The following is a 9,044-nucleotide window of genomic DNA, read 5'->3' as shown; positions in this document are numbered from 1 at the left end:
GCACACAGTGCTAAAGGCTTAAAGGCTGCGAGAGAGAACAGCTGCTGGAGGTGGCATGCTGTTTTTTTTTTCTCCATCCCTTTCTTAATTATAAAGGAATCCATAAAAAGGGATCTATTTGCCATGCCATTTTGACCCTAAAAAAATAATATCTGCATCACTTTAGGAATTGGCCCCTAACTACGCTTATCCCAACAGTTCTACCTTAACTGAGAAAGGAGAAAAGGAAAGGTTGAAGACGGTAACAGATGTATGTAACAGAGATTTGTCTTTAAATTTTTTTCGCTCTGGGACCTGTGGAGTGAAAACCATGAACGCCGCCCGTAGCCGTGGAGAAATCCATGCACGTCTACTTGAAATAAAGAGGACTCGTTGGATCAAGGAAAAAATCAACAGTAATGAATCAGACAACTACTCATTGCAGGGACATTCAAGATGCACCATGGGTCGTAGAAACGGCCAGTATTGCGGATTACGGACAATATAGCAATGTCGTCCTTCACATAAATCGAAAAATCGATAATACTCTTTTCGCCGGTGCCAAAAAAAATATAGAACTGCAAGGCCACGGAACCAATTCACAGAATGAGTCTTCGTCTGTGAGTAATACACTTCACTCGAGAACGACATCGTTTGCGTTGTTATTCAGTCCGGAGGAGCACGTGTCAGGAACGCCAAAATTCTCTGGACCAAGCGCCAGATGTCTACTGCCAGGCCACAGACGAAACGACGATCGTCCGTGCTTAGTAACCTGCACGTGACGCAAAGCAGGGAATCGGTGAGGTGAACTTTTTGGAGACGAAAATGATTCAGCTGCCTCCAGTTGACAGTGACATACCATGTGGAGCGTGCAGTGGAGTCAAGAAAGGGGCGTTTACCGCCCACCACATACTGCGCCACCTGTAGTGCAGCTATTTCAGTTCTATCACACTGAGGGGGCGCAAGCCAATTGCTTCTCAGTGTAGACCGCTTTCGTAGACAAAATGTGCACAACAGACGCCAAAGAGGCAGAAAGGTAGCTGAACTCAAGAAAAAAAATAGTCTTATGTGATCGAAAGGCTCTTGAATGTCCGTCAACGTCACCAGAGCAGCCAACGAGGCCAAGGATATGCACCAAGCATACAAGGCACGTCAGGCAATATTGCCACATCGTCGACTGTGAACTGGTAGAAATGGCGTGAGCTCTGTCTGGAACACGGCAAAGACCCCCACCCCTCGAGCCTGGGGACGGATGAGAGACTCATAGCGGACTTTGAAGAATATTCCGTGAGTAACAGAGGAACCCATCGCAGCTAACATGTGTCGAGCCTGGATGTGTGGAACCGGAAGAGTTTGTGCTACGTGAGGGATACACGACACCGTTAGATGCTGACGTAGCATGTACACTGCAGGACATCAAGGGAGTCGAGGCGATGTCAACGAGTCCAAACCTGATCCATTGCAGCAGCCGTCTGCAGTTGAGGGTCGACGAGTGCCACAGGTCAGCCATGAAACCAATGCCAAGGCAACTTAAGGTATCGGTCACACCGAGTGAGCCAACGCTCTCTTCAGACAGGCCTGTAGCAATATGCATAGCTCGTGATTTACGTATATTGTGGCAGCTGCTCGACGCCTCGCCATAGGTCGCCACCCATGCAAGGGCCACCCAGGTATCGTCAGCACTCGAAGGCAGAGGACCAAACCGTTTACAGGGGCGATGCTCGTTGTCATAGTCCATACAACAATGATTTTTGGGCGAAGGCATAAAGCACCACTGACAAGGGGAACCCCTGTCACACCAAATGGCTGATCAGGATCGGTTGTGTCAGCCTATCACTATACAGCGCCTGGGATGTCACGCCATGTAGGAGACGTATGACCACGTCGACGATAGTTTCTGGATATCCCATATGATGGAGGACAGCCAGAAGAAAAGAATTATCAACCCTGTTAAACAGCTGCCCAAAGTCTAAGGATGCCAAAAGCCATTGGCAAATGTTGAGCTCAAACAGGGGCAATCAGTTCCCTGTAGAGGGAGAGCAGTGTCCGAATGTTGTACACTCCATCTAGTGACGCCTGATCATAGGACATGATATGATGGGCCGTCCTCTTAAGTCATGCTGTCAAAAGTCATGTAAAGACCTTCTTGTCGCCATTCATCAGGGTTGAGGGGTGACAGTCTCTGATACGTGGACTCCAGTGGTGTTCGTGAATAGAGTCAATGGGGCCTCTAGTAAGGGATTGGGGCCCTCATTGGAAGGGGGAGTGGGGCATCAGTCCACCGCAGATGATAGTCCATGTGAGCGCTAAGAGATGTCGGGAATGTTAAAATTCTAAGGGGATGCCATCAGGGCAAGGTAATTGTTAGCAGCTCCTGCTTGGATAGCATGGAGAACATCGTCTTCTATTAGTAGTTCTACCAATGCCAGTGCTGGATCCTTTGGTATCTTGCCAAACGTAAGATGAGAGACTTCTTCAATGACAGCCAGTGAATGGGGGTGGTTAGCATACAACACAACATAATGATCTTGAAAGAGTGAGTCCAGTGCCACACTGGCTGTTGCATTGTCAGTCTTCATAGTCAGTGATGGTTCGTCGCCTGTCTGCAAGAATAGGATATTGACCGAGTTTCCAAAGCCAAGTGCAGGCTCACACTATCGTCCCTTTAAGGTGGCGAAACGCGAGGGCTATGATCTGTGCTTTGGCGTGGCTCGCTATTGCTCGTCATTCAGGCAAAAAAGGCATCGTACAGCAGTCCCTCAACACTTGGTAATAAAAGTTCAGGAATTGCCTCCTCTACGCTGCTGCATCTTTGCCATACACCACCATGGTAAGTCAGAGGGCAGGTTTTGTACAGGAGAGCCTCCACGATAACGCATATGGGTAACTGCCAGGGGCTGGTGATATGAATCTCAAATCACCTTGAAAAGCTGCCGTCACTCGGGAGACGCTTCCAGACAACTTTCCAAGCCACGTTCTCTGGCAATCAAGTGTGACTGCGTGGACATACGCAACATGGTCAGAAAAAGCGACGGCCGATTTCAGCCAGTCGGTATCCTCCCATTAGCAAGCCCTACATCTGAAAGTGATCACGGCTACTGAAAGGTGTAACGTGCGAAACTGAGGTGGTTAGCATGAACATATTTCCACACATCCAGAAGTTGGAGATGGTCGACGATCGTGGCAAGATCTGCCAAAGGCGAATACCATGGCAGCTGATCTTTTGGGTAGGGAGTGGAATTAAAATCACCACGCAGCACCAGTGCGTCTTGTCGCCCCATGAAAAGAGGTAAGGCTGTCTCTGTAAAAAAGGACGATCGTTCGCTTCTCCCATTCTGAAGGAGGGTAGATGTTAATAATTAGGTCACTGTAGAATGTGAGAGCCATGTCAGTACATCTGGAGGACACTGGACATCGTCGACGCACATTCTTCATGGATGATGACTGTCACGCTACTAACGGTATCTGAGACGTGGGAAACAAAAGAGATATACCCAAACGGGTTGAGAAAACCAATGACATGCAGTTCTTGTAAGAGGGCCATGGCCAAATGTGGTACAAAAATTGTATTGTGGAGCATCGCCAGCTTATGTGGGCACAGATAGCATTAACATTAATCGTAGCTAGGTAATATGTCTGTTCCAGCAATCTTGCTGTCGAGACATGGGGTTTGCCATTAGCATCCGCTTGGTGGAGACCCTACAAGACATTCAAAGCCACGATGGTCAGTATGATGAAATAGTTATTGGAGGGGAGGGAGGGTCGCAACCGATGGAACGCGTCTACCTGCGGTTTTCCCAGCCTGTCCCAATTCCTCCGCCACGTTGTCCACCCAAGTTAGAAGCAGCACCAATGGATTGTCCAGTGGTGGCATCATCAGGATGCCGCCGGATGTCGGCGACCTCCAGAGACATCTTGTCAACAGAGGGCGCAGGCAATGGAACGCAATGCGTCGAAGGCAGCAGAGAACAAACCGTTTAGATAAGTGGGCAAGGAGATCGATGCGACTTCCGATGTCAGTTTGCCGTCCTGCGCTGCCACACTGATGAGGCAATCGTTAGATTGCGTGCGACTGCGTGTTTTGTGCTTTATCAGTGACTTCTGCCTTCGAACGTGTTGTTCCATATCGGAATGGGATTGGCTGTCATCAGATGCAGCTCCAAGCGGAAGGAAAGCAGAGGTCAGTATGACAACTGAATCGACGTCCATCGCAACTGTAATGTGGCTTCACTGGTTCTGGCAGGCGTCAAAGTGTGTTGTTTCCACCGGAGGTGATGGAGAGGGAACCGGAAGACTAGCAGATCTGACAGTGTCCAGCAATGACGGCAGGTGGGAAGGAATCTGGGCCGATGCATCCGACACCTTTGTAACACGGCGTAGGTGTGAGGGAGTACTGTAGGTGTCACGGGCAGTGCGACATCTCCTACCGGCATCTGCATCAGGAGTCTGCGGAAGCAGTCCAACCAGACGTGGCCCTCCTGGCCACAATTCCGTAAGTTCGCGGCTGACCGTCGTACATTACGATCACCCGCATGCCGTCAACCAAACTGATAAGAAAGTACACGCTTTGCCAGTTCAAGTTTTATCTGATGCATGCCATTTAAGACGTGGTACGTCTCAAAGATCTGCCATTTCTCTGCGACGTGACTGATGACGTTGCCGTAAGGTCGAAAGGTCGAAAGGTAGATGCGACCACATCTTAGTGTACCTCAAAATGAAATTCGAAACCAAGCAGGGCGCGGATACCGAACCCCGCGTAATCAAACGAAACTCTCCGACAGTCCCTTAGTAAAACATCACACAACATCAATGCAACTTCTTCAGTCCGCAGTCTGATGTATATGAGACTTTTCTTGATGGAGAAGTGAGTTCCTACAACATCTTGAGCTGCAAGATGAAGTTCGTCACGAATAAACTGTCCCACTTCGTGCGGTCGAGGCCATGCATGTTCCATCTGGAAGGTGATCTTCGTAGTCGCACAGGGTTAAGATAACTTCATTGCAGGTCAGAACATAAAGAAAGATACAGTAGCAACGTAGTAACGCGCGCTGACGTGTAAACAAAACCACGCACGCAGAGCGCTGCCCGGAGATCCGAGCACGTTAGGTTAAGTAGTGTGTAAGCTTAGGGACTGATGACGTTAGCAGTTCAGTCCCATAAGATTTCACACACTTTTTTTTGGGACTAGATATTGAGCACTCGAGCACCAAGGAACTTCGAGTATATCTTTTGTGTTTCTCCAGTTCCTATGTGTTCATGACTAGTAGTCAGCAGCGACTCAGCAAAAAGGCTTAAATGATTATAAACCCAAGAATCATGCGTATCAGAGGAATTTCTGTAAAATATATTTTTACCTTACAGTGAAAGTGAGCTTTTAAAATATCAGCGTAAATTCATCTATAAGTATGTCAGTAATGAATGACCAGGAAAGGATCCGTTAATGACCACGTGCACTCCAAGGATCATAACAACGTATTGTGTTGTAACCACGGACCCAACGCGCGCCCTGACCGTGACATCGCTGGCCACAGTTCCTGTCTCGGCCGTCGGCGTCTCAGGGCGTTACCGCCGTCGGAAGAGGTCGCGCCATGGCTGAGCTCGGGTCCGCAGCGCCCTCTGCCTTTTGCATATAAGGAGGAGCGCTGGCCCCGAGACGGACAGTTTATTGTCGATTGTCTATTGCTAGATTTTCGTGGAGTTTATAGCGGAACCATTGCAGTGTGATATTTGCTATTGTATTCGACTAGGCTCAGTACACGGATTACTCTTGGATATTACTTGGACTTGTATTGCTGATGCACGTTTCGTCAGAAATAAAGATAAGTTATCTCTTCATTCTAGCTGTCGCTATTCTTGTCATTAATTATTTTTCGGCCACCAGACATAGCTATCCCTGGTCACTATCCACGCTTTATACAATTTGTGGTGGCTGCCCCAAAAGTACAGCCGAGGACCTTGGGTTTGGGAGCCGTCACAAAATATTGACATATATTCGTTCACGACACAGTGTACTGTAACATTACCCCCGCCCTCAGTCTGAAACTGGACTTCATCTGTGAAACGTAAGACTACATCTGTAATGGTACATGTTGTTTTTTAACCTAGAAACATGACTCACTTCTCTCTATAGCAACGATGAGAGATGTTCGTGGACAAACATGATATTAATTAGTAGTGCAGGAAGAACGGCACACTGCGCGCGAATTTTTTGAATTTACTTATATGAAGGGCGAAGTGGGAGCACAGAGCATCAGTAAGACGTGATTACGAGCGAGTGTCTTTCCTTGTGACGAAAAAGTCGTTTACACTCTACAGTCGCGCTTTGGGGATGCTGTGGACTCTAGAGAAGAAGTGGCTTAATGACAATGGTGTAGCCCCAGAACAAAAGAAGCTATATTATTTAATCGACTTCTTACTCTCATTCGATGAGGTATCGTGTCCAGACTGGTGACAAGCATGTTAAATGAGCTATCTGTTCAGTCTATGTTATAACAGTTTGTGAGAAATGTTAGATACAGAAGAGTTACTTAAGGAGTATTTACGTGATTTTGTAGCTGTTGGACAGAGACACCATCTCTCTTACAGCCCTCGCCCATCTGCAGAAAGGAAAGCCTCTCTCGGTACAATAAGTGGTACTGCAATAAAATACGCTCGTGACGGAATTTTCTCTGTAATTGGTACCCGAAATGTAGAACTAAACAAGATATAAGACTACGTGCGTTCTGAAATCTAATATGGCATCTTGCTTGTACCAGACCAAAACACGAAAGTGATTGGGGAACGAGTGGATGCCACTCGTTTAGGAAACAATGAGAAGATCCCACTTGATGGCAAACAGCAATTCACCAGCATCATTTCCGGCCGCGGTGGCCGAGCGGCTCTAGACGCATCAGTCTGGATACCGCGCGACTGCTACGGTCGCAGGTTCGAATCCTGCCTGGGGCGTGGATGTGTATGATGTCCTTAGGTCAGTTTGGTTTAAGTAGTTCTAAGTTCTAGGGGACTGATGACCTCAGATGTTACACCCCATAGTGCTCAGAGCCATTTGAACCATTTTTTGAACCAGCATCATTACAGAGCCCGGGTATAATGGTATTGTTGAAAACTCCCGTCGATCATTCCATTCGCTAAGGGCAAATAACGTCGACACACTGAAAATACGAAAGGCGTTCAATAACTACTGCAACACTTTCTTTTTTCGGCAAATTTTGGTTGAAAAAAATGCAGTGCGTTCCAAGTAGAGAGTTGTCGTTGAGTTTCCTTGCCGGAAAACTAGAGCAACGCAGATATTCACAGGCGCTCGCAGAATGTTGACGGAGACCTGACAGTGAACAAACCACGGTGAGTTGTTGGACAAGAGATTTCTCATCATCGCAACAAGGTCCTGGAAACATGTCGGATCTCCTGCATGCCAGCTGACCGGACACTGCTGTGACTCCTGCAGTGTTGGATTATGCGAACACGAGACTCAGAGGGCCATAGACACGGGTTCCCAGGTAGATGCCGTGCTTCTTGACTTCGACAAGGCGTTCGATACAGTTCCCCACAGTCGTTTAATGAACAAAGTAAGAGCATATGGACTATAAGATCTATTGTGTGAGTGGATTGAAGAGATCCTAGATAACAGAACGCAGCATGTCATTCTCAATGAAGAGAAGTCTTCCGAAGTAAGAGTGATTTCAGGTGCGCCTCAGGGGATTGTCGTAGGACCGTTGCTATTCACAATATACATAAATGACCTTGTGGATAACATCGGAAGTTCACTGAGGCTTTTTGCGGATGATGCTGTGGTATATCGAGAGGTTTTAACAATGGAAAATTGTACTGAAACGGAGGAGGTTCTGCAACGAATTGACGCATGGTGCATGGAATGGCAATTGAATTTGAATGTAGACAAGTGTAATGTGCTGCGAATACATAGAAAGAAAGATCTTCTATCATTTAGCTACAGTATAGCAAGTCAGCAACTGGAAGCCGTTAATTCCATAAATTAGTAGGAGTAGGCACTAGGAGTGATTTAAAATGCAATGATCATATAAAGTTGATCGTCGGTAAAGCAGATGCCAGACTGAGATTCATTGGAAGAATCCTAAGGAAATACAATCCGAAAACAAAGGAAGTAGATTACAGTACGCTTGTTCGCCCACTGCTTGAATACTGCTCAGCAGTGTGGGATCCGTCCCAGATAGGGTTGATAGAAGAGATAGAGAAGATCCAACGGAGAACAGCGCGCTTCGTTACGGGATCATTTGGTAATCGCGGAAGCGTTACGGAGATGATTGATAAACTCCTGTGGAAGACTCTGCAGGAGAGACGCTCAGTAGCTCGGTACGGGCTTTTGTTGAAGTTTCCAGAATATACCCTCACCGAGGAGTTAAGCAGTATATTGCTCCCTCCTACGTATATCTCTCGAAGAGACCATGAGGATAAAATCAGAGAGATTAGGGCCCACAGAGAGGCCTACCGACAATACGAGACTGGAATAGAAGGGAGAACCGATAGAGGTACTCAAAGTACCCTCCGCCACACACAGTCAGGTGGCTTGCGGATTATGGATGTAGATGTAGAGAACACTATTATTCGGGGCAGATCGGCAGATCAATCGAACACCTCGCTGCAGAACTCGACGTCTCTGTTGGGTGTGCTGACACACTCGTCCACCAGTTGGGGTTCTTACAGGTGGGCCGGCCGGTGTGGCCAAGCGGTTAAAGGCGCTGCAGTCTGGAACCGCGTGACCGCTACGGTCGCAGGTTCGAATCCTGCCTCGGGCATGGATGTGTGTGATGTCCTTAGGTTAGTTAGGATTAAGTAGTTCTAAGTTCTAGGGGACTGATGACCTTAGAAGTTAAGTCCCATAGTGCTCAGAGCCAATTGAACCATTTTTCTCTTACAGGTGTGTGCCCGCTGGGTTCCTCGCCACCTAACAGAAGACCATAAAGAGCGGCACAGTGGAACTGCTGGAGCGTTGCAAGGCTGATGGTGAGAATTTTTAGTCGAACATCGTCACAGGTGATGAAAGATGCAGTCATCATTTCGAACTCGAAAGAAAACGGCACTCCATGGAG

The sequence above is a fragment of the Schistocerca serialis genome, chromosome 6 (assembly GCF_023864345.2).
Source record: "Schistocerca serialis cubense isolate TAMUIC-IGC-003099 chromosome 6, iqSchSeri2.2, whole genome shotgun sequence".
Lineage (NCBI taxonomy): Eukaryota > Metazoa > Arthropoda > Insecta > Orthoptera > Acrididae > Schistocerca > Schistocerca serialis.
The sequence above is the reverse complement of the archived record's forward strand: the minus strand, read 5'-3'. Positions refer to the sequence as shown.